General features: G+C 41.9%; 1 long non-coding RNA gene and 1 pseudogene across 8 annotated transcripts in view; both read left to right on the forward strand.

Moving 5' to 3' along the window:
- Positions 1 to 537: 537 nt before the first annotated feature.
- LOC103346915 (la-related protein 4B pseudogene) lies at positions 538 to 2461 on the forward strand (annotated as a pseudogene).
- A 4809-nt stretch (positions 2462 to 7270) lies between these two features.
- The window catches only part of LOC100345825 (uncharacterized), a 32569-nt gene continuing 13841 nt past the window's right edge, over positions 7271 to 25998 (forward strand). The window contains exons 1-4 of one of the 8 annotated variants that reach the window (XR_016236837.1): positions 7534 to 7800; positions 7982 to 8209; positions 13393 to 13504; positions 19037 to 20547. This is a non-coding gene — a long non-coding RNA (uncharacterized LOC100345825). Of the gene's footprint in view, positions 7370 to 7533; positions 7833 to 7981; positions 8210 to 11389; positions 11545 to 11807; positions 11994 to 13392; positions 13505 to 19036; positions 20548 to 25998 lie in introns of those variants that run through there. The other 7 variants (XR_016236844.1, XR_016236843.1, XR_016236842.1 and 4 more) reach the window with 7 other exon arrangements.

A 25998-nucleotide genomic window follows, 5' to 3' on the forward strand; every position in this document is an offset into this window, starting at 1 on the left:
AATGCCCAGTTATTATACTTTTAGCACTTTTGCCTCTGACCCACCTCAAGCTGGGCCCCTCCAGTGTTCCTTTCTGAGAAAATGTGGGCCCTGTATTCTCATCAGAAGCACTATGGTTCGATGCTGGGCTCTGTTCAGTCTCCCATCCGCTCTATGATGGATGCGATCAACTTGGTACTTAGTGAATTTCTGCCCGATTGATTCACACTCAACCTTTTAAGGATTTATTTAGGTGTGTTCTCATGTGAAGGGAAGGAGTGTTGGGGATCCAGAGTCTCGAGGTTGAGACATTTTCGGTCCCAAAGAGGAAGAAGCCACTTTTGCCGCTGCACCGGCCCATGCCGGCCCTTCCTCCCTACATCCAGCCTGGCCCCGCAGCGCCGCCTCTTCCTAGTCTCCCTCCTCGGCTCTCCCTGCATGTTGCGGGGTCACCAGGCACCTGGGCTGTGGCAAGGAGCCTGCCGGAGGCCGGTCGGGTGGGGCAGGTGGCGCGGGCAACATCCTGAAGTTTACATTAAACTTCTCTGAGTGGAACCCATGACTTCTGATGAGGACGCTAAAGTTGTGGCTGAACTGCAGGCACAGCGAGGCCAAGAGGGCAAGGACAGCTCTCATCTGATGAATGGTTCTGTATCTCAAACCACTTCTCAAATTCCATCCCAGCTTTGAGTCAGGTACCAACAACTAAGGTTTCAGAGCTAAACCCTAATGCGAAAGTGTGGGGGACTCACGTTACATTTGGAAGCAAGTAGTGCAGCTGTCGGTTTGAGTGCTACATGGGAGGAGACAGCTGGCCATGGTGCAGACTGCAGCCCGCAGGGATTGGATGTCAATGGTGATGGTGACAAAAGTCGTGAGAATGCAGCATTACCAGATTTACCTGAGTCAAATCAGACATGAACGCTTTGGCTCTGGATCATGCAGAATACGAATCTCTACCTGAAAATAGTGAAACAGGAGGGAATGAATCTCAACCAGAAAGCCAGGAAGACTCTCAAGAAGTACTTAAAAAATTGGAATTCTGTTTATCTAGGGAGACTCTTGCTAGTGCCGTGTATCTTACCTCACAGATGGACAGTGAGCAGTATGCTCTAATTACAATGGTAGCTACCCTTGACTATATCAAGAAACTCAGTACTAGTGTGGATTCGATTGTTGAAGTGCTAAGATCTTTACCTTTAGTCCCGGTGGGTGAGAAGGGAGAAAAAGTAAGGCCAAATCAAAATCGTTGCATAGTCATATTGTGAGAAATATCTGAATCTACCCCTGGGGAAGAAGTAGAAGCACTATTCAAAGGAAATAATTTACTGAAATTTATTAACTGTGAATTTGCCCATAATGATAATTGATTTATTACATTTGAAGCAGAAGCTGATGCACAACAGGCTTACAAGTACCTGTGAAAAGTCAAAACTTTTCAAGGAAAACCAATTAAGGTGCAGCTAAAAGGAAGGCAATAGCTATAAACCCATTTTTGCCAAAGAATGGATTTAGGTCTCTCAACATGAACCTTTATACACAGCAGTGTTACACATCATTTATTTACCTCCAGTATACAGTCCCCAACAACAGTTTCCTCTGCACAGCCTGACTGCCCCCAGACATTGTCAACAATGCGTAGCTATTTTGATCCACCCTTGGTAACTCTATTTCCAAATACTGGATTTATACATGGGTTCACATCTCCAACCTTCAAGCCTGCAGCCTCTCCTCTGACTTCACTCAGACAGTATCCTCCCAGAAGCAGGAAAAATTCCTTTGGCTATAGGAAGAAAATACAAGCAGCCAAACTCAGTCTCCAACACGACCAAAGCCTCCATCACAAACTTTGAACTGGGGCTGTCCAACTTCCCCTCATTACCTGGAGCTGCAGGCAATTTGATAACAGGACTTGTTCAAAAACAGGCCATCTAGCTCGGTAATAGGATTCTCAAAGGAAAGGAGCCTCCATGCAGATGCAAGTAGGAACGCTATTCCTGTAGTGGTCCCCAGAGAGCCCTCACTGCTGGCTTCTTGTGCTGTATCAGCAACATATGAATGATCCTCCCCTCAGCCCATTTACCTGAGGATCCCAAGGTGGTAGAAAAGCAGAAGGAAACCCACAGTGTGGACAGACTCCCCCTGTCCTTACTACAACTGCGTGTAAATCGGTGCAGGTGCATGGAGCTGCCAAAGAATTGTGAAAGCCCAGTTACGTGGAGATTTGTCAGAGAACGTGTAAAGAGCCACCTTCTTCCCCACTGCAACCCCCAAAAGAGCAAAAGTCAAACCCCCGCAGTTGTAGGAAGGAGGAGAAGAAGCTCGCTGCACCTGTGGAGAAACAGAGGGAGCCCCTGCCCTCTAGTTCACTCCCAGAGTCTCCAAAGACAAGGGAAGGCAGCCTGGGCATCGGCTCTCACCCCCAGCTGTTGGAAAGTGTCTTCACAGAGGACAGGACACTCCCCCCAAGTCTCCTCAGTGAAAATCCTATGTCTGGGAGTGGTTGCATAGAGCTGTATTAGCCACAAGTGAAACACTTCCCACTCAGTATGAGAATGAGCCACTGGTTAGGCACTTGCAGTGTCTGTGAGCCCCACGGAATGCCTGCAAGTTATTTTTTCTTCTCTGAGTCAGATTCTCCCCCTCTTAAAAGAAAAACTGTTTTTCAGGATTTAATTAATATAAACCTTATTTTTGGTTGGTGCTTAACAGGAGATGATGTGTAAGTCTGATTTTTTTCAGGATAGAAAATGCATTTATCCCAACAGATTCATGTTTTTATTAAGCCTCTGTGTGGTTCTGAATGCAAGCTATATATAGTAAATTTTTCTAAATTAAGGGAACTATGCTGCTTTATTTTTTAAAATAACATTGATCTACAAGTGCATATCTCAGATGCTCCAGCAGATGGCAACCTTGGCCTCAAGCTGGAAGGGGGTTGGCAGTGTCAGGTCACTGACACACTGGCATGGGAGCTGTGCTTTCATCTAAACTGTTAACAAGTGAGTCCAGCATTTAAAAATACATATAAATGTACATATAGGCCTTTTTGGATCCAGTGGGCAGAAAGAACCTGCAGAGCGCACCCTAGAGAAACCTGAAAGCTTTGAGCTTTGACATTCTGCCAGCAAGTACCCAGCTCCTCCCCTCAATTGCAAGTGGGTATTAACTAAAATCAATTCAAAACATGTGAATAGAACCTAAATGAAAATATACTTTTTTGGCCACTGACATGTTGCCAGTATGTTGTATCATGAAATGGTTTTGATCCCTGTGAGCTGGCTGCTTTGGCTCTTGGCCTAGTGCACCTGTTCCATGCACATTTCTGTCCATGTTCCCCTGCCCCCAGGCACTCTCTCAGAAGAGTCCTCATCTTAACTCCATGGGGATGTCTTCCTGAACCTCTGCATCAGCACATGGATTTAAAAGTTATGTAATGGTGAGAGAATGGTGTTTGTGGTTTTATTCCCCTCTTTGGCTGGTGGAGGACAAAAATTTTTGCTCTTTTTACCTCCAAGATGAGGGCCTCATTGATTCACTTCTAGAAGTGTTGCACTTCTGAAGAACAATATAAATTATTTTGTTTTAAAATGCCTAAAAGTATTCTCTTTTATTTATTTGACAGATAGAGGTATACAGTGAGAGAGAGAGAGACAGAGAGAAACATCTTCCTTCCATTGGTTCACCCACCAAATGGCCGCCATGACCAGAGCTATGCCGATCTGAAGCCAGGAGCCAGGTGCTTCCTCCTAGTCTCCCATGCAGGTGCAGGGGCCCAAGCACCTAGGCCATCCTTCACTGCCTTCCTGGGCCACAGCAGAGAGCAGGACTGGAAGAGGAGCAACCGGGACTAGAACCCAGTGCCCATATGGGGTGCCATTGCTGCAGGTGGAGGATTAACCAAGTGAGCCACAGCGCTGGCCCCCAACATTTTTCTTTAATTATTCTAAGCAACAGACATTAAAATATTTCCTGCTACAAGTAACCATACAGTTTATTCCATGAAATGTTATTTAACAAGATTGAGGTTTTTTTAAAAAATTATTTCCATCCAATATTTAAAGGCTTGAATTGCATTTAAACTTGAAAATGACTTTGCCTTAACTTTTGTATAAGACAGCTTAGAGTTCATGGAGACACCCCGGGTTGGCATGAGTGGATCAGAATTACTCAGTTACTGTGTGGATATTTTGTTGCTAGTTTTACTGAGTAAGCATACCACAGTACAAGAACTAGCAGTAGTTTTTGTAATATACCTTAAGGATCTTAAACAGTTGATCTTTTTTCTGATTGTTTAAAAATCCTGTAAATGCAAATAGTTGATACTGTATTAAATATGTGCACTTTGGGAGTGTGCTTTGCTTGTACAGTTGTAAATAATCAGAACATATTAATAAAGGTTCCCTACAGAGAAAATCTGATAGAATTACTGATATATTATAAATGTTGATGTTGAGCTGGATGTAGATATACTTAATGCTGTGATTTGAATATTATTTTAATTTGTTGAGTTTTTTTCCCCCTTTCATACTGGTGTGTTGAACTGATTTTGTATCTTTGCTGCAAAAGGGAAATGGAAAGTTTTATTAAAAGCTGTGAGATGTTTTTATACTCTTTCAAAATATGGAAATGCATATTAGTCATATTTAATGTGAAAGAGTTCTGAAGTACAATGTAGTAAGCAGAAACTGGGAGGATCTTTAAGTCAAAATGGAAAATGATCTACTAATTCAAATCATATATGACTAAGTGTGATTTACCCTGCCAGAGAAAACCTGCCTGGTGTCTCTCACTGTTTCCTTCAGAGAAGTAGTCATTATTCAAAGATGTAGAAATACACATATTGCTAATAAGTTTCAAATGCCTGATTAAGGAATGAGAGAATTAATTTCTTGGTAGCTGTCAGATCGCTGGACCGAAAACCCAGAAATAATTGACCTCTTCAAACCAAACCAAGAGATGCTGTAAACACTCGAAGGGCAAGCTCTGAGACCTGGGGCCCTTTGTGTCACTTCTTAGGAGCAGGTGCCAGGGTGTGCTCAGCCATCCCCGACCCACACACCAGCGGGCTTGTAATAGTAAGTCCTTTCTCAAACATGTGATATTTGCAGCATGATGTGTGTGTGATTAGAGCCAACTGTGGTTGGTTGGTTGCAAACTAAAAGGCTAGAGCTGAAGAGCAGCATGCAGGAGGGCAGTGGGCACGTGGAGTGGTGTCAGCACAGAAAAGGGGCTGTGCTGGTGGGTTCTGCTGCCATCTGGACAAGGTCAGTGCACTGTAATTACCGCCTAGCCAGTGACCATCTGTTGCATCCAGAGCCAAAACCTTGCTCAGATGTGATTTTTATAGTAAAGGTTATATGCCAAATAACTTTTTTAAAAAAAGATTTATTTATTCAAAAGTCAAACTAACACAGAGAGAGGAGAGGCAGAGAGAGAGAGGTCTTCCATCTGATGGTTCACTCCCCAATTGGCTGTAATGGCTGGAGCTGTGCCAGTCGGAAGCCAAGAGCCAGGAGCTTCTTCTGTGTCTCACTTGTGGGTGCAGGGGTCCAAGGACTTGCGCCATCTTCTACTGCTTTCCCAGGCCATAGCAGAGAGCTGAATCACAAATGGAGCAGCCAGGTCTTGAAGTGGTGCACATAAGTGATGCTGGCACCTCAGGCCAGGGTGTTAACCCACTGCCTGATATTAAAATAGTGCACTCAGAGAATTTCATCATGACAGCCTCCATTTCGGACTACCCCTTCAGCACTGTAAGTTTCTACAGCACCAGCAGCAGTGTGGGCCATTAAGGATTCTTGCTGGGAGAGATAAGAGGGAACTTTCAGCATCAGTGATCCATGCAATAGCAAGACAGAATTTCTGCAAATAATTTAAATCCATAACCATCAGCTTGTTCAAAACCTTGTTTTCCATAACTGTGAAAGTGAAATTAAGGGAGAGAGTTGAGACAGAATTCTTAAAGATACGTGAAAGAAGGTTACTGAGTGGTACATAAAAATTGGCAAACCCACAGCAGCAGGTTTTATATAAGGAACAGATCACCCATAAACAGCTCACTCACACCATCAGAGTGCCCAATCTTGTCTTCCTTCTCATCAGCTTCACCTCCACTATCAGCAATTTTATTCCTGCTTTAGAATTTAGTCTCTCTTTAGTTCAATTTGAAGGTATAATCAGAGGATAGATATCACTACTCCCAATCTAGGTAATACTAGCAAGCAAAAACACAGTGCCTTCAGTGTCAAACACCGTTCAGTATTATGCCAAACTTATTAAAGAACATGATACAGGAATTTTTACAATGATGGAATAATAAAAATCATTAGAGCAATTTATCAGGCTTATAGTACACACAAAAATTAAGTGTTGTCAGTCTGTTAAGTGTAGAGCACAGTGTGCAAATTGTTGAATATTGTCAGGGAGAAGTGAAAAAATTAAGACAAATCATGCTGGGTAAAAGTATATGGGAACAAGATTTCAGCAGGCAGTGTTAAGCAGAGAAGCACCACATAGAAATATGGAATCATTGTTTATTCAATGGATGCCCTAGTCTGGGTTCACAGCTGGGAGGTAGAAATACACTTGGAGATGCAGAGGTGCCTTATCCTCTTCATGATGACTTTTACCCAATCAAGACAGTATACTTAGTCATTCTCACATGGAAGCAAGTGTCTTTTTGCCTTTATCTCAGCTGTGGGCTCTTTCAATCATGCTTCCGCCAGTGCTGGACTTAAGTATCCTGCAAGTGAAGCAGATTTTCTTCCCCAGCAGAGCAGCTGGAGACAACAGTGGGGAATCAGATGTCAATGATTGGGAAAATGTAATTGACCCTACAGAGCCCTCTAGTGGTGAATAGTCACATTCACATGATTCATGACCAATTATTATATCCCAATGAGGACCCCAGCAACACTCAGACCTCCCAGAGTTAATTAAACCAAAGATGCTCTCCAGTTAGCACACCTTCTCTGGCATGTTATTGAGAGAGGCGCTTGAGGACTTAATCTAGGAGAGCTTCCTTGTCAGATGCTTTGACCCTCAAGAGGAGAGTTCTTGCACACAGTAATCATAAGCCTCTCTCCCTGGTCCATGTCCTTGGATGCAATGTGCAAGAATCATGACACAGAAAAATTAACAGAAAGAAAAAGAATAAAAAGAAAAAGAATGAAGAAAACAAAAAGAAATAAATTGGAAGAAAAAAGAAAGGAGAAAAAAGAGAAAGAAAGGAAGGAAGAATGAAAGAAAGAAAAAGGGAGAAAAAGACAGGCAGGAAGGCAGGCAGGTAGGAAGGCAGACAGGAAGGAAGGCATGGTGGCAGGCAGGAAGGCAGGCAGGTGCTGGGTCTTAGTCCACCCAAAGGAGGATGGACTGGGTCCAAAGAAAGGTAAGTGCGCCGCTCGCCCGTTCCCCAGCCTCCTGATCCCGGAGACAGTCAGACACAGCGGTGAGTCAAGTCAAGCAAGCAAGAACTCCATTTATTGGCACATGGCAAAGCCTTTTAAAGCACAAGACCACATGATTACTGGGGCAGGGCATAAGGGCCAACCAATTACTTAAAAGGTCATTCTACAGGGCAACTTTTTACAGGACCAGCCATATATGTGTACACATCATCAGTTGTCACCTCCCCTGATGCTGCATGGCCAATCAGCTTTGGTGGTAAACCACTTTGGGCACCACCCACCTTACTTCCTTTGGGCGCCATCTTTGAATTGCCACATGTGCCTAATTTCCCTTCAGCCACCATCTTTGAATTGCCTCCTGTGCCTAATTTCCCCACAGGCAGGCAGGGAAGGCAGGAAGGCAGGAAGGCAGGTAGGCAGGCAGGCAGGAGGGCAGGAGGGCAGGTGGGCAGGAGGGCAGGAGGGCAGGAGGGCAGGAAGAAAAAATTGTGTTGTGGTGCAACTCATGGGTTTACCATAAATTTAGATAAAGTGGGGGCCGGTGCGTGCCACAGTCATTAAGCCTCTGCCTGTGGCTCTGCTATCCCATACAGGTGCCAGTTCATGTCTTGGCTGCTCCATTTCCAATCCAGCTCTGTGCTAATGACCTGGAAAAGCAGTGGATGGTGGCCCAAGTGCTTGGACCCCTGCACCCATGTGAGAGACCCAGAAAAATCTCCTGGCTCCTGGCTTTGGATTGGTCCAGCTCTGACCATTGTGGCCATTGGGGAGTGAACCAGCAAAGGGAAGACCTCTCTGTCTCTCTCCTTTCTGTCAAACAAGTAAGTAAATATTTAAAAAAATAGATAAAGTGAAATTTTTCTATATAAGTTCTGTTCTATAAAGTAAATCAGAAATTAGAGACTAAGCATAATTGGTTTTCCAATGTTCTATAAAACAAAAATTTACCTCTTGTAGATTCATGCAGTAAAATTTACTTTTTCAAAGAGGGACAATTTTAACAAGAGTCTTCAAAGAATTTTCTATGATGAGCCAAATTCACTATTGTCAGAAAAAAATTAGTAAATTTTAGGAAGGCCTATTAGAATAAATCAGATATGCCTTCTATTCACATGACTTTGTGAGATTGAGAGTGCTTTGTTTCAACCTTTTTTTTTTTTTTGACAGGCAGAGTTAGAGAGAGAGAGACAGAGAGAAAGTTCTTACTTCCATTGGTTCACCCCCAAATGGCTACTACAGCCGGCATTGCACGGATCCAAACCAGGAGCCAGGTGCTTCCTCCTGGTCTCCCATGCAGGTGCAGGGCCCAAGCACTTGGGCCATCCTCCACTGCCTTCCTGGGCCACAGCAGAAAGCTGGACTGGAAGAGGAGCAATTGGGACAGAACCAACACCCCAACCAGGACTAGAACCCAGAGTGCCAGTGCCACAGGTGGAGGATTAGCTTAGTGAGCTGTGGCGCTGGCCTGTATCAAACTTTTTCTACTAGGCTGATGAATATTGCCACTTGAATTGTTTATTTAAAACTAAATTCTAATTACCAATAATCAATCATTCAAATTAGTACATGATAATACACATTATTTTTCTTTTAGTACATCATAGTGACAAAACTGCAGAAGTACCACATTTATAGTCTGTTCTGGAGTCCTTATTAAAATATTTATTTTTTTCTTGAATCTGTTCTGCTTTCTTAGTTTTTTTTTTAATTATTGATTTACTTATCTGAAAGTCAGACTTTTCAGAAGAGAGAGAGGGAGAAGGAGAGGGATTCAGGGAGAGTATAAAGTACTGTTTGAAGATTACTTTTACAGTTAATTCTCATAGTACAACACATTAAGGACAGAGGTCCTACATGGGGAGCAAGTGCACAATGACTCCTGTTGTTGATTTAACAATTGACATTCTTATTTATAATGTCAGTAATCACCTGAGGCTCTTGTTATGAGCTGCCAAGGCTATGGAAGTCTCTTGAGTTCACAAACTCTGACCTTATTTAGACAAGGCCATAATCAAAGTGGAAGTTCTCTCTTCCCTTCAGAGAAAGGTACCTCCTTCTTTGATGGCCTGTTCTTTCTACCGGGATCTCACTCAGAGATTTTTCATTTAGGTCATTTTTTGCCACAGTGTCTTGGCTTTCCATGCCTGAGAAACTCTCATGGGATTTTTAGTCAGATCAGAATGACTTAAGGGCTGATTCCTAGACTAGAGTGATGCTTAGGGTTTTTGCCATTCTATAAGTCTGCTGTGTATCCTGCTTCCCATGTAGGATCATTCTCTCCTTTTTATTCTATCAATTATTATTAGCAGGCACTGATCTTTTTATATAATCCCTTTGACAATCCTATATTTATGATCAATTATGAACTTAAACTGATCACTTTAACTAGTAAGATGGCATTGGTAAATGTCAACTTAATAGGATTTGGAGTCCCATGACCTATGGCAAGAGAACAAGTTTTTCAAATGCTGTTTAATTAAGAGCATATCCATGGGGTCTTGTATATTTTTTCTTATTTAATCTTTGAAGTACACCTCTACTTATGGATTGAATTCTTAATTGCATGTGAGGAGAAATGTAGGTCAAAGTTTTAGTAATATAACAAAATTGCCTTGCAAAATATAACATGGCAAGAATTTGCATTCATGTGTACTTCTTTTCAAAGCTCAGAATCCTAAACATGTACATCTTTAGGGGTACATATCAGATGCAAAAAAAATTTTTTTTTTACAGTTAGAGTGGACAGTGAGAGAGACAGAGAGAAAGGTCTTCCTTTTCCATTGGTTCACCCCCTAATGGCCACTGCAGCTGGCGTGCTATGGCTGGTGCACCACACTGATCCGAAGCCAGGAGCTAGGTGCTTCTCCTGGTCTCCCATGGGGTGCAGGGCCCAAGCACTTGGGCCATCCTCCATTGCACTCCCGGGCCACAGCAGAGAGCTGGACAGGAAGAGGAGCAACCAGGACAGAATCTGGTGCCCCAACTGGGACTAGAACCCGGTATGCCCGCGCCACAGGTGGAGGATTAGCCTATTGAGCTATGCTGGCACCCAGATGCAAATTTTATCTGGAATATCACCTTCTAGCTTATTCATACTATTGTTCTATATGACTCATTTGTAGTACTGCAAGGGGATCCCCCCTCTATTGGACCCACTTCCAATAACACCAACCTCTTATTCATATTTTCCAGTTCACTGTAGTTATTCATTTAATCATACATTGAAAAAGACTCTAAATTCTCATTCACCATGTCTTCTGGTTAAGGATGTAAACTTGGTAACTCCAAACATTTGCAGATCCTGTGGCTGCATCTGACAGAGCATATGACTAGTGTATTTATATTGGTCCAATTAAACTCATCTTTACAAAATCACTTAATATGTGTATCTGTCTATATCTAAAAGTTACACAATTTTTTGTCCATGAATACTTCATATCATCATGCATAGATTGAATATTTTCACATATTCACATCAGCATTCCCTGTTCATGTGGAATGGATAATATGACATAATGTCTCTACTGATGTCATAAGATTTATACATAGGGGCTGGCACTGTGACATAGTGGGTAAACCCACTGCCTGCAGTGCCAGCATCCCATATGGGAACCAGTTCAAGTCCTGGCTACTCCACTTCCAATTCATTTCAATAATAATTTCATTTTGCACATTGGAATCGAAGGGTGAACCCAACCACCACTCTCTCCATTCATCTTCTCTTCCAGTTATGATCATAAGGAAGGACATCTATATATTTCCAAGATCAAAGAAAATTAATTTTTCTCCAGTAAGGTGATTACTTAATTATTCTTCAGCTTATTTTCAGTTCTCTTATTTTTAATTCAACTTTCTGCAAACTTTTTGAAGTATGCTTCTTATGTTGGTTGCTAAATAATATGAGCCTGGCACTGTGGCATAGTGGGTAAAGCCACTGCCTGCAGTGCTGGAATCCCATATAGATGCTGGTTCAAGTCCTGCCTGCTTCACTTCCCACTCAGCTTTCTGCTATGGCCTTGGAAAGCAGTGGAAGATGGCCCTAGTCCTTGAGACCCTGCAATCACGTGGGAGGCCCAGGAGAAGCTCTGGATCCTGGTTTCAGATTTTCTCAGCTCTGGCTGTTCATAGCCATTTGGGCAGTGAACAAGTGGATGAAGACTTCTCTCTCTCTCTCTCCCCCTCTCCCTCCCTCCCTCTCCTTCTGCTTCTCTGTAAATCTGCCTTTCAAATAAAAAAATAAATATTAAAAAAATCCTTCCCTATTCTCATTAGAGAACAGACATGAACTAAATTGAAAAAAAATGGGGCCGGTACTGTGGCACAACCGGTAAGCCTGTTGCTGGCAGTGCTGGCATCCATATGGGCACTGGTTCAAGTCCCAGCTGCTCCACTTCCAATTCAGCTCTCTCTATGGCCTAGGAAAGCAATAGATGATGGCCCAAGACCTTGAGCTCCTGCACCTGCTTGGGAAACCTGGAAGAAGCTCCTGGCTCCTGGCTTCAAATCAGTGCAGCTCCAGCTGTTGCAGCCAGATGGGGAGTGAACTAGCCTGTAGAAGACCCCTCTCTCTCTGCCACTCCTTCTTTCTCTGTGTAACTCTGACTTTCATATAAATAAATAAATCTTTATAAAAAATTTTAAAAATAAAAACTCAATAGTCTCATGGCTTTCTAAAGTTCTGTGTATTTTCCTTCTCTTTTTTTAAATTAACATGATATCCTCCAGAAGCTAGTGTTCTGTTTTGTTTTAAAGATTTATTTATTTAATGGCAGTATTACAGAGAGAGGGGAAGAGACAAGGAGGGGGGGAATAGAGAGAGAGGGAGAGAGAGAGTGAGAGAGAGAGAGAGAGAGAGAGAATATTCCATCCATTGGTTCACTCACCAATGGCTGCTATGTCCAGGGCTGGGTCAAGCTGAAGCCAGAAGTCAGGATCTTCATCCAATTCTCCACATGAGTGCACACTCTCAAGGACTTAGGGCATCTTTTGTTGCTTTTCCAGGCATATTAATAAGGAGTTATCAGAAGTAAAGCAAGCCAGGACTAGAATCAGTGCCCAAATAGGATGCCAGCACTCCAGGCAGCAGTTTAACCTGCTAAGCCACACGCTGGCTCTCCATTTTCCTTCTCTCTTTCCTTTTTTTTTTTTTTTTTTTTTTTTTTTTTTTTGACAGGCAGAGTGGACAGTGAGAGAGAGAGACAGAGAGAGAAAGGTCTTCCTTTGCCGTTGGTTCACCCTCCAATGGCCGCCGCTGCAGCCGGCGCACCGCGCTGATCCTGGCAGGAGCCAGGATCCAGGTGCTTTTCCTGGTCTCCCATGGGGTGCAGGGCCCAAGCACCTGGGCCATCCTCCACTGCACTCCCTGGCCATAGCAGAGAGCTGGCCTGGAAGAGGGGCAACCGGGACAGAATCCGGCGCCCCAACCGGGACTAGAACCCGGTGTGCCGGCGCCGCAAGGTGGAGGATTAGCCTATTGAGCCACGGCGCCGGCTACCTTCTCTCTTTCCTAAAGAGGAGAAAATATGTATTGATCTATTTTCAGTCTTAGTCTATTTTGTGTTGTTACAAAACCAGTGTACAATGTGTAATTTATAAAGAAAAAGTGTATCTTACAGTCATATGAGAAGTCCATGACCAAGAGGCCCCATCAGGAGAGGGCCATATTCCTGTAACTTAACTTGGCAGAAGTCATTACATGGTGAGAGAGAGTGTAAGAGATAAAACTTATCACCTCAAGGTCCTTTCAAAATTGGTGTCAATCTATTCCTGAGGGTTGAAACTATTGTCTTGGGGATTTTTTTTAAGATTTTGTTTCTTTGAGAGGTAGAGCTACAGACAGAGGGAGAGACAGAGAGAAAGGTCTTCCATCTGATGGTTCACTCCTCAAATGGCGACAATGGCTGGAGCTTGGCCAGTCTGAACCTAGGGGCTAGGAGCTTCCTCCAGGTCTCCTATATCAAGGTAGGGGTCAAAGCACTTGGGTCATTCTCCACTGCTTTCTCAGGTGGCAGAGAGCTAGATTGGAAGAGGATCAGCCAGGACATGAACTGGTAACATATGGGATGCTAGCACCACAGACAGAGGCTCAGCCCACAGTGCCACAGCACCAGTTCCAGGTATTAATTAGGTTTTCCATACATCATCTGGGATGATACATGTTAAAGTCAGACCATTTTTAAAATTATATTGCATTTTTATTACTATTCCAATTTATTTGGCCTACAAGTAGAGTTTTTTATTGTAGTTATTCTATTTCACAGCTATTGAAATTAAATGTCAGTTTTTAATTTTTTTAATTTAAGGTAAACAGATTTCATGTACTTCATATATACGGATTTAGGAACATAGTGATACTTCCCACCTTATCCTCTCTCCCACCCACACATCCCCTCTCATCCTTTCTCTCTAATTCCCTGTCTTATTTTTCCCTAAAGATCTATTCATTTTTCATTTGAAAGGCAAAGTTACAAAGACAAAGGAAGGAAGAGACAGAGAGAGATCTTCCATCCACTGCTTTACTCCCCACATGGCTGCGATGGCTGGAGATGGGCTGGTCCAAAGCCAGGAGCCAGGAGCTTCTTCCCAGTTTCCCACGTGGTTGCAGGGGCCCAAGCCCCTGCGTGATCTGATCTTTTCCAGGCACATTAGCAGGGAGCTGGATTGGAAGTGGAGCCTCTGGGACTGAAACTGGGCACAGTTCTCCCCACCTCACCACAGTGTCAGCCCTACTTTTCTTACTTTCTACACTGATCTACTTTCAGTGGACTTTTTACTCTTAAGATTCACCCTATACTAAGTAAAGAGTACAGCACTGTTGTTCAGCAGTAGAGACAAGGGCTGTAAACAATCATAAACTCTCAAAATATCAATTTCACTCCTATACATTCCATTTTTTGCTGCTCTATTAGTTACCACAGATCAAAGAGAACATAGGAATTTGTCTTTTTGGGATTGGCTTATTTCACTAAATTTAATGGTTTTCGATTGTATTCATTGTGTTGCAAAACAAAGGATTTCATTATATTTTATAGCTGAGTAGTTGTATATTATATATACATATATATATGTACATATGTATATATGTATCACATTTTTTTATCCAGTCATCAGTTGATGGACATCTAGGTTGAATCCATATCTTGGCTATTGCTAATTGAGCTGCAATGAACATGAGGATACAGATAGCTCTTTCATATGCCTATTTCTTTTTTTAAGATTTAATTTATTTGAAATACAGAGTTACAGAGAGAGGTAGAGACAGAGAGAGAGGTCTTCTACCCACTGGTTCATTCCCCCAGATGATTGCAATGGCCAGAGCTGTACTGATCTGAAGCCAGAAGCCAGGAGCTTCCTTCAGGTCTCCCATGTGGTGCAGGGGCCCAAGAACTTGGGCCATCTTCCACTGCTATCCCAGGCTACAGCAGAGAGCTGGATCAGAAGAGGAGCAGGCAAGACTAGAACTGGTGCTCATATGGGATGCCAGCGTTTCAGGCCAGGGCATTAACCTACTGCACCACAGTGCTGGCCCCTCATGTGCCTATTTCATTTCACTTAGATTAATTCCCAGGATTAAGATTGCTGAGTCATATGGTATATCTACGTTCAAGTTTGAGGTGTCTCCATACGTCTTCCACAATAGCTGTGCTAGTTTATTTTCCCACCAATAGTGGATTAAGATGCCTTTTCCCCACATTCTGGCCAGCATTTGTTGATTGTTGATTTCTGTTTGAGAGCCACTCTGACAGGGGTGAGGTCAAACCTCATTGTGATTGTGATTTGCATTTCCCTGGTGACTAGTGATAGTGAGCATTTTTCACTCGCCTGTGGTTTTTAAAATTCCCTCTTTTGATAAGTGCCTGTAGAGCAGCTCACATTGGTTGCCCAGAGAACCAGCTATATTCTGTGCCTTCTTATGCAGTCACAGAGTTTCCACAGTCTCAGCACACAGGGCTCCCACTGTCAAGGGTTGCAGAGGATTTGCTCCACCTTGCTAGACTGTCTCATTCACAGAGACGCAGACATTCCCAGAGCCTCGACAGTTTGAGCACTGGAGCCTGTGACATGTTGAGAGATTGGGGGGACCTCAGTAATATGTGGGTGCACAGACTCTAGTGAATTTGCCCAGCCAGACTCAAAGTCAGTGGGAAACATGGAGTTTTCCTTCTGTTAGAATCTCTGGATCTCACACATGCACAATAGCCACCAACCAAATGCTTCCTTCTCCCCATCAGTAGTAAGGTGCGTGCATTCAAGCTGCTGCCACTGGTACTGGTAGTAGATGGCATCTTGTCTCAGCCAGGTGCTGGGCAGGTACACAAGAGCTTCTGCATCTTCTGTTTCTGTCCAAAATGGTGCCCACCTTCTCTCAACTGATATTGGGCACCATTGCTTAGTGAATGTAGTGAGAGAAACATGCCCCCCTTGTTTTTTTACTGGGTCAGTGGGTACACTTTCCCCTCAGAGCTCCAGGCCAGGCTCACATCAAAGTCTCCCTCTGTCTATATCACCAGTGGTATGGGTTGCTGCAGTCTGATCTCACCTCACTCTCCAAAGCTGGTGCTTTCTCCTCCTCTTGGCTGCTGGCATCATGTTGTGTCTGTGTTCATGCTGCATGTCTGCATCTTCCACACAGATCCATGGCATTTCTCTCCTGTAGAATTTCCACCACAGTTTTCTCTAACTCTTCCCCAGTAATGTACTTCCAACATTTTTTGAAACTAGTTACCACTAGTATATGCGCTTCCCTATTCCACCATCTTGGAATCCTCCAACATGCATGCTTTTTATGGAATTTTAGGTATATAAAATCTGGAGATACTCTATTGAAACATGCTAACATGGCATCCCAAGTGTATCCCTGTATTAAGATGAACATAGTTAATATCATTGATTTATTTTTCCATTGTTCAGTTGTTAGTGACATGTGATCTTTCTTTGGAATTCTGTAATTAATTTGGGTAATAATTCTTAAAAGTATATTATCTTTACTAACTTAAATTTTTTAAAAAATCAGTAGCAAATGAATGTCTTCATGAAACTAAGTTGTGTTTAATCACACCAATTAATAAATTGTGAGTGTCCTTTCAAGAATGTCTTTCCAGCCTGTAATCATGGGTGAAACACTATTTTTGCAGAGGGGGGTTTATTGTTTTTGTTCTTCAGCTTATATATCTGTTTTTCTGTATACATTTCTATCATAATCTTGTTTTGCACAGTAGAATGTAGGTACAATCCTGACCAGTTCTCTCACTACCACCTTCTTTCATTTTCTCTTCCAGGCATAGATCTATTGACTTCCACATGTCTACATATTTCTAAGACCAGAGAAATTAATATATCTCAGTAACTTGCTTACTTCATCATTCCTCAGCTCATTTTACATTGTGCTTTAGGACCTTTATGAAAATTTGTTAATTAAAATGGAAAGGCAAACACAACATTCATCATTAGAGAATGCACATCAACAAGATAAAGTTGGCATGGTTCTAAGACAATAGAGCCATGTAAGCTGAGAGCAAATTATTATCTTGTCTTTCTCCCATCCATGTACTAACCAGGCCTGACCCATCTTAGTTTCCAAGATCAGATGAGATTGGGGGTGGGAGGTTCAGGGTTGTATGGCTTTAGACAGTCTCTTGTCTTTCTGATGCTATAGCAAAAAGACATATTTGTTACATTTCAAATTAAAAATTAAGAGGAAATTTGCTAAATACCTATGAGATGTATTCTGAAACAGAACCTTTATGAGTCATAAAGATGATGTTGTGCATAGTGTTTTAGTTCAAGCCTGGAAATAAACACTCAATATGCTGCAGAGCCAAGAATTATCTAGTGTTAAAACATAAACAGGGGTCAGTGCCATGGCTTAGTCAGTTAATCCTCCACCTGTGGTGCCAGTATCTCATATGGGCACTAGAACCCATATGGGTTTTAGTCCTGATTTCTCCTCTTCCAGTCCAGCTTTCTGCTGTGGCCCAGGAAAGCAGTGGAGGGTGGCCCAAATGCTTGGGCCCCTGCACCTGCATGGGAGACCAGGAGGAATCAGCTGGCTCCTGGCTTCAGATCAGCACAGTGCCATCCATAGCTGCCATTTGGGGGCTTAACCAACAAACAGAAGGAAGACCTCTCTCTCACTGTCTAACTCTACCTGTCAAATTAAAAAAAAAAAGCATAAACTGGTTATTTAGGTTATTTTGGAATTGCTAAAATGGTATGATCTTTGAGAGCTTTTTGGAGCCTGTACTTATATATAGATAAGACCAGGAATGTGTGGAGGACAGAATCTATTGTGTGGCCTTAAATAATTCTCCATTCATTTCTCTCAGTCTATTAATGTAGGTTTCACAGATACTTTTTAATGTTATATTTTCAGACAAATCATTCTATTATACATTTGAATTTTAACCTACTCAAATTAGTCTTAATTGAAGCCCTGAAACCCTTACCAGTAACATAAATTATAGTCAGAGCCAAAGGCTATTCTCTAATCATTGCATTGATTGAACCTTTTGTCATGTCTAAAAAATATTTTTATCTTCAAGAGAAAGGGAGCTAGGAAGAATGAGACATATAGGTAGAGAGAACACTTTTTTGCATTAATTCATTCCTCAACACCCACAGCAGCCAGACCTGGGCCAAGACTGAATACAAGAGCCAGAAATGTAGTCCCAGTCTCTCAGAGGTGTGATAGAAGCCTAGTTAATTGATTCTGGAAGTCATATCCAGGCACTCTAAAGTAGAACTAGGGTATCTTAATAGGCATCATAGGCTGGTGCTGTGACTCACTAGGCTAATCCTCAGCCTGCGGCACCAGTACTCTAGGTTTTAGTCCTGGTTGGGGTGCCGGTTCTGTCCCAGTTGCTCCTCTTCCAGTGCAGCTCTCTGCTGTGGCCTGGGAAGGCAGTGGATGATGGCTCAAGTGCTTGGGCCCCTGTACCCACATGGGAGACCAGGAGGAAGCACCTAGTTCCTGGCTTTGGATTGGCACAGTGCGACAGCCGTAGTGGGCATTTGGGGATGAACCAATGGGAGGAAGACCTTTCTGTCTCTCTCTCACTGTCTAACTTTATCTGTCAAAAAAAAAAAAAGCATCATAACCACTACACTAAATGCATAATGCCCATTTAAATGTTTTTCTTTGTCATATTTGAAAGTACTATATATGATTTTCCCCTGGTAATTCCTCTCTGTTTCTATCATAACTCTACTGATGGTTTCTTGTATTTCCCTCCTGAAGCCATCTGCATTCTCCTTAACATTACCCATCTAGGTATTCCCTCTAATCTCCCATTCATCCCAATCTCTGATTCTGCCTGACTGATTTTCCCATCTGTAATCAGACACTTCTCTTTCCAGTATGAACATCTTCCACGACCTTTAGACTATAGTTCCTTCTCCATCTTGAATGCTTCTTTGTAGCTGTTCAAATAATACCTCACATTTGATGAATCTCAAATGAATCCTGCAGCATTCATTCTTTTTTATTTGTATATGGTATTAGTACAGGCCAGCCATGTCTTAAATCAACATAATGGGATTTTTGTTGGACTCCTCATTTTCTATCAGGTCTAATTTCAGATCTTTCTGTTTCTTTGCCTTTAAATTTGTAAACTCATTTTATTCATTACTTGATTTCATTTTTACACTAGGTGGACAGAAAGCAATCCTCCTTAATAAAGTTGACAATTAGCTTCACTCAGAACATTTTTAGCAATGCACGTTAAAAATTTGTCTTACAAACTGTTCTGCAATCCAAATATACAACAACTTGAAAAATGATGTTTAGAAAACAAAAGCCAATGTAAAAAGACAGATTAAAGGCTATGGAGATGTACCTGGACTCAAATTGAGTTTTCTCCAAAAATTGCTGTATGTTGTCATCTTGCTTACGCCTGGTCCCCATGACAGTCTGGTTTATGTAATCTCTGAACTGCAATTCTTCCTGTTCCTTCATGGGTCTGAAGACTCTCATTTCCTCCTTGAATGACTTTGCATCCCTGTCTTCTGCTGAGAATTGGGACAATGTTGGATTGCTGGTGGAACCAAGCCCACCACAAACTATAAATACACTCTTCCTGACCAATGACTTGACTGAGCAGGTGATGGAGGAGGCTCTGCAAAGAAGGCAGATCTCATCTTTTCCTGCCTTCCACCTATCTTCCTACACATAAAGCATATTACCTGGATTTCCTGAAAGGAGCACTCGGTGTTCTGGGCTTTGGAAAACAGAGTTGGCATCTACTCTCTTCACACAGCCTATGATGCTGCACCCCAGGGATTGAAAAACTGGTTTTCCAAAGGGCTTGGAGCCTACACATCCAGGCATACATATCCTTCCAAAGCTCATGGCTATCCTATAGAGGGAACCACTGAGTACAATTCAACATTAAGCATACCCAAGATATGGACAAAGTTGTGTCTGCAGTGAGAGAAGTTGAAGGTGCTCCTGTCACTTCTTTTTCTGCTAGGATTGATGAGGAGAAAAACAAGGATCAGCCTGAATTGTACTGAGAAGTCTTTGATGCAGGTGGTGGCTCAGCTCTCTCAAAACAGATAACTTTACCACAGAACTGAAATTGTGTCACTGCAGAAGCCTTTGCTCTACATACTGGAATAGGTCGATCATGCACCCTGGATGAATCTGTTGCCCTGGCAACCATGATTGAGCAAATCAAAAGACACCTCAAACTAACTCATATTAGCTCTTGGGGTAGGAAGGACCTTAGCATCGTGAGTCAAAGCTGTGGCCCTGTGTGCTGGTTCTGGGAGCAGCATCCTGCAGGATGTGGAAGCAGACCTGTACCTCATGGGTGGGATGTCCCATTATGATGGTCTGGATGCTACTTCCTAAGGAATAAATGCCATCCTCTGTGAACACAGTAACACTGAATGAGGCTTTCTTTCTGACCTTTGTGATATTCTGGGTGCCCACTTGGAGAATAAGATTAATATTATCTTGTCAGAGACAGACAGGGATCTTCTTTGTGTGGTATGAGGCATACAGAAACATCAAGATGATACAACCTACAGATTGCATCTCCACTCATGTGGATGTGTAACATGAGTCAGTGGAGTTGATGTATCATTCTGGAAGAGTATCTTAAGATGTATGAGGATGCTTCGAAAAGTTCATGGAAATGTTTATTTTGAGAAAACTGCATAGATTAAAAAATTCACAACATAAACAACTTTTAAGTCCTTTTTCTGCAAACCTTTTGAACTGCCCTTATATTATCTTTTCTAGTTTATCTGGTTCAACAAATGTTTTCTAGTTCATAAGGAAATAACTGAACTACCATAATGAAGAGCAAATATTAAGAAAGATCAACTAAAATCAGTTTACTAAAGATTCTTGGGAAGTAACCAAGTAATTCTCTCCTTAGTTTAATTATAGTTGGGATATGTTAACCTAGATGTCTCTGCCATAGGTTAGTTTTAAAATGTCCTTTAAAACTTGGAATTGAACACCAATCTTTAGGCAGTAGCCAGTTTGGGATGATATGGTCTGTCTCTGTGTCCAGTTCTGTAGATCCACCTAAATTCCAGTCTTTCACCTCAGTTTTAGAATCAACATGAGATTTATTAAGAGGAATTTTTAAAAATATGATTGCTATTCATATTACTATGTCTTTATTGCTTTTCATTTTATAAAAATAAACCAAATTAATAACATTAGTCCAAGCCCTAATCCTTACCCTGGCCCTAGCCCTAGCCTTAGTCCTAACCCTAACCCTAAACCTAATCCTAGATCTAAACCGATTCTGAAGCCTAATACTAGGTCTATCCCTAGACAAAGCATTAACCCTAAATTTGGCCCTCATCTTAACCATAACCTTACCTTCACTCTATAGTTAGCCAAAATCCTAATTGTATCCCAACATGGTGCTTTAACCCGATCTAAACTCTAATCCTATCCCTAACTTTAGCCTTAATAACTCAAGTATTAACCTTAATCCTAATATGAGCCCCAACTCTAACCCTAACACGAATACCAAAACTTAAACCTAACCCTGCCTTAACCCTAACCCTAACCCTAACCCTGGCCTAAAACCTATCCATAGTCCTAACTTTAACTATCACACGAGCTCTAACCATATTCCTGACTCTGGCTCTAACTCTAAAATTTACCATAGAACTAAAATAACCCTAATCTTAAACTAATTTTAAACCTCTCCCCAACACTAATCCTATCCTTCTGCTTTGGCCTAACCCTAAAACAAACTAGCATTCAGTGTGGACCTGAACATAGTCCTGAAGCTAATTTTAATGCTATATCTAACACTAGCCTTAAACTAACCATCGTGCTAACCAAAGACTAAGCTTCATCCTAGTGATGATAACCCTAACTTCAACTATAACTATATTATATATAACCACAGCTCTCTCTATATTATATATAGATATATAACCATTTATAACCATATATATTTATAACCATATATAAAAATATATATTATATATATATATAATGTATATAAAACCACAGCTCTAACTCTATCCCTAGCCCTACACCTAAATTTATCCCTAATCCTAGCTCTATCCCTAGGCCTAACAATAGTCTTAACCCTATCTATAACTCTAATCACAAATTTAATCCTAAATATAACACTAGTCCTAGACCTAATCCTTATTCTAACCCTAAAGCTAAACATAACTCTATGTGTAGCCCTAACCCTAAGCCTAGCCTTAACCATAACCCTAACCATGGCTTTTAATCTAACCTAGACCTAAGCCTAAACTTAACAGAACCCTAATCCTAAAACTAGCCCCGACTCTTGCCATAAGCCTAATACTAACACCGACACTAAACATAAACCTAGCTCTAAATCTTACCCTAACCCCAACCCTAACAATAGCCTTAATAATAGCACTCATTCTAAACCTTAACACCAATCCTAGCTCTCATCCTAGTCCTAATACTAACCCTAACACTCATCCTGTATCTAGCCCTACACTTACTTCTAACCCTAAATGGCAGAATTTGCATTCACATGAACTGTCAGGGTTTATATACACTTGAGTAACTGAAATGGTCAGAGAAAAAGAAAGAGAGCCCAAGCCCTTTTGTGTTTGAATGTGCCATCCTTAGTCACCAATTCTGAAAACACCCAATTTTCAAGCAAATTGTTGTTAAACTTCTAGGTGTCACTGTGGTGATACCTATGGGAAGGCTTGTGGCTTAGGATGAGGAAAAACTGCAACTTGGCAAAAAAATTCAGAAAACATCAGTCAGTTATTGAAGTCTAATAGAGGCTTTATGAGTAACTGCCATGGATTGGCCCTCCAGTCTTAGTGTAAAATTTGTAACAGGAGGAAAGCAAACAAAATGCTGAAAATGTATCATTTGAAACATATTAAGTAGAAAAATCAAATATAGAAGGCAGGTCAAATGAATTTTATTGTCTACAGGTAAAAAAAATGAGCTGAATGCCAACAGTGGCTGTGCTCTATGATGAAAGATAATATCTGAGTAGTACTTGTGAAAATAAACTGCACCCTCTCAGGGAAGCCGGGAAAAGTGATGCTCACAGTCAGGCACGTAGATGTAATGGCTACAACACTCCACAGAAAAAGAAAACCTTGGATTTGACCCCAAGTCGAGCTCTAAATAACTTTTTTTTTTTTGACAGGCAGAGTGGATAGTGAGAGAGAGAGAGAGAGAGAGAGAGAGAGAAAGGTCTTCCTTTTGCCGTTGGTTCACCCTCCAATAGCCACCGTGGCTGGCGCGCTGCGGCCGGCGCACCACGCTGATCCAATGGCAGGAGCCAGGTGCTTCTCCTGGTCTCCCATGGGGTGCAGGGCCCAAGCACTTGGGCCATCCTCCACTGCACTCCCGGGCCACAGCAGAGAGCTGGCCTGGAAGAGGGGCAACCGGGACAGAATCCGGCGCCCCGTCCGGGACTAGAATCTGGTGTGCGGGCGCAGCAAGGTGGAGGATTAGCCTAGTGAGCCACAGCGCCGGCCCTAAATAACTCTTGAAACCACAAAAGAGAAAACAGGCATTTTGCATTTTTCCCCATCAGAATAGCAGCAAAATATGCAGTCATGGGAGCAGAGAGGAAAGGGAGGACTGAGAAACAATGAGCAAACCTAAATCTATTTGTGATTTAATGGTGCTGTGACTTTGCACCTGTTCTCAAAACTGCCCATTTTAAAATAACTTTATCTTTTTATCTTCTTGTGGTGCATTGGCTTTGGGAAGTGGGTTGGCATGGGGACACAGGAAGTCACCTGGACCATTGGCCACCTTGTGGGCTGCCTTAGATGCTGGAACTGAAGGCATCAAGATCAGCAATGGGGTCCAGCTCTGAGATTAGACCTGAGAACTCTGGGGCTGGCCGAGGTATATCAGCTTCCAAGCAGGTCCTGGAGGCTGGGGGTGCCTCATCTTGCCAGGCTCTGCCAGATTTCCCCAGGTGCCAAAGTCTGTGCTGCAGGACAGGGTGCTGATGCGTCCCTGCCCCCACTCCTGGCTTGCTCCCACCACTTGCCTCATAGCAAGCAGCCCTGGTTTCTTGAATGGATTCAATATTGTGAACATGGCAGCTTAATTTTCTGACTTTGTGTTGACTCTGAAACCAGATGCTATGGAGTTATAGAGATTTACTGTATTTACCCAGAGTAACTGAAATGCTGTTTGTAAAAATTCACCTGAGTATTCATTTTAAATACATAATTCAAGGTTTAGATGGTTTCATTTTTAGATGCTTAATTTTGGTAGCAACCACAATATTTTGACAAAACTATTTGTAGAGAGTTCTTTCAACCATGAATTCATATAATATAAAATGGGTGTTGTGACTGATGTTATCATTTACTGCTGACACTAAGTTCATGAAAACCGAGGAACTCAATAGCAAAACCTGCCCAGTTCAGTAAGAGGAGGAGTTCGCTTGTGCTTTTCATTCCTTTCCAGCAGATGTCTCCCAGACTTGTTTCCATTACAGAAAAGATCCCTTTTTTGCAACATTTTATGTTTTCAGGTGGGAATGCTGCTTCATTTTACAACCACAATGCTCTTCACAAGTGCCAGTAGTGGGAGGATTGAATAAATGCTGAGATCCCTTTCAATGCCAGCTCAGTAAAGTAGAATAAACAGGAAATCAGATGTCATTTAAGGAATTTTTTCCCAAATGTACAAGGTTTTATATATATAATGTATTTTATTATATTTATATAAGTATATATTAAATTATATTCATTATCATATTATGTTATGTAATATTTATTTTATTATATATATAATAAAAGAACCAGCACTTGCCAAAAAAATACAGTGCTAATCTTAAGTGATTTGGAGTGCTAGTTTATTGTGTTTTATATCTCAGCATATCAATTATTTTCTTTTGTATGCATCAAATATTACATAAGAATGTAAAATAGTCTTTACAAAAGAGAAGTAAACATAAGAAAAGTAAATATTACTAATGTGCAGCAGTACATATTTATTATTTGCAAATGGTTCAAAGATTTCAAGGCCCATTATTAATAACACATGTGAATCATGACTTAGCAACATAGAGTGTAAAGGAAGTTACATATTTATATTAAAATACACATGCAAATGCATACCAGTCTCTCAAGCACTCACCATACACTGCTTCAGAAGCAGGTGGCATGAAGCTGTAACAGTTTGAATATACACAGCATACTGAAATCTCTCAAGCATAAAAACTGCACCTAATCTGCCATAATAGTTTCTTTCTTCAAGTATTTGGATCTGAACTCAAGCAAAGAAAATAATGAACACCAATGATTTTCATACTATGAAAATATAAACAGGTTAACAGTTGCTGCTCCTCCACACGCGGAGGAGCCGCACCGGACCGGACGCTTGTTGTTCCCTCTTTTACAAGTCCTTTCTATAGTAAAGTAAGAATAAGTAAACAGCAAACTCCCAAAGCAAGAATGAGTAGAGAGAAATGAGAAAGAACGAAGTAACGAACTTCCCCGCGAACTCTCCAACGCACTCTCCAACCAACCCACACCACCATGCCGTCTCTCTCCTCCTATATAGTCCTCTCCACCAATCCGTGCTCTGCTACCCACACGCTGAGCGCGCTGCTCTCCTCCAATCAGGAGCAGCTCCTGCAGCTTGTCAAGTTGGTGAGAGGCAGCTGGGTAGAAGCTGTTTGCTCCTCTCCCAGCGCCATATTGTGGGAGAGCAGATGTATAGAATAAGTCTTAATTCCAGTAACAGTATAGTCCGAGTTGCTCCCCACAGATCCCCCTTTCTTTTTATTTTTTTGGCGTTGATACGCGCCTGTGTAAAATTCAGCGTGATCTTCATGCTATTGACTGTCTTGTTTGTCGTGCTACTTCAGAGTTCGTTGAAATATGTCCCATATTCCAAAGATCCCAGGGGTTGGTTATTTATTGTTTTCTTCCTCAAATAGAGTTTTTTTCTTCCAGCTCTTCTGCTGGTAGGTTTACCAACCGAATTCTTCTCTCAGGGGTCCATATTGGTTGTGCCGCACCCTGCGGAAAAAAACAAATGGCGCCTCGTACTCTTCTGAGTAAGGGGAACGGGCCTTTCCATTGGTTGTCCTGTAAATCCTTCCACATTACCCACTGTATTGATTCCTTATCCGCTGATTGAGCATGCATTTCT

The sequence above is a fragment of the Oryctolagus cuniculus genome, chromosome 7 (assembly GCF_051225735.1).
Source record: "Oryctolagus cuniculus isolate XC-2025 breed Fujian yellow rabbit chromosome 7, ASM5122573v1, whole genome shotgun sequence".
NCBI lineage: Eukaryota > Metazoa > Chordata > Mammalia > Lagomorpha > Leporidae > Oryctolagus > Oryctolagus cuniculus.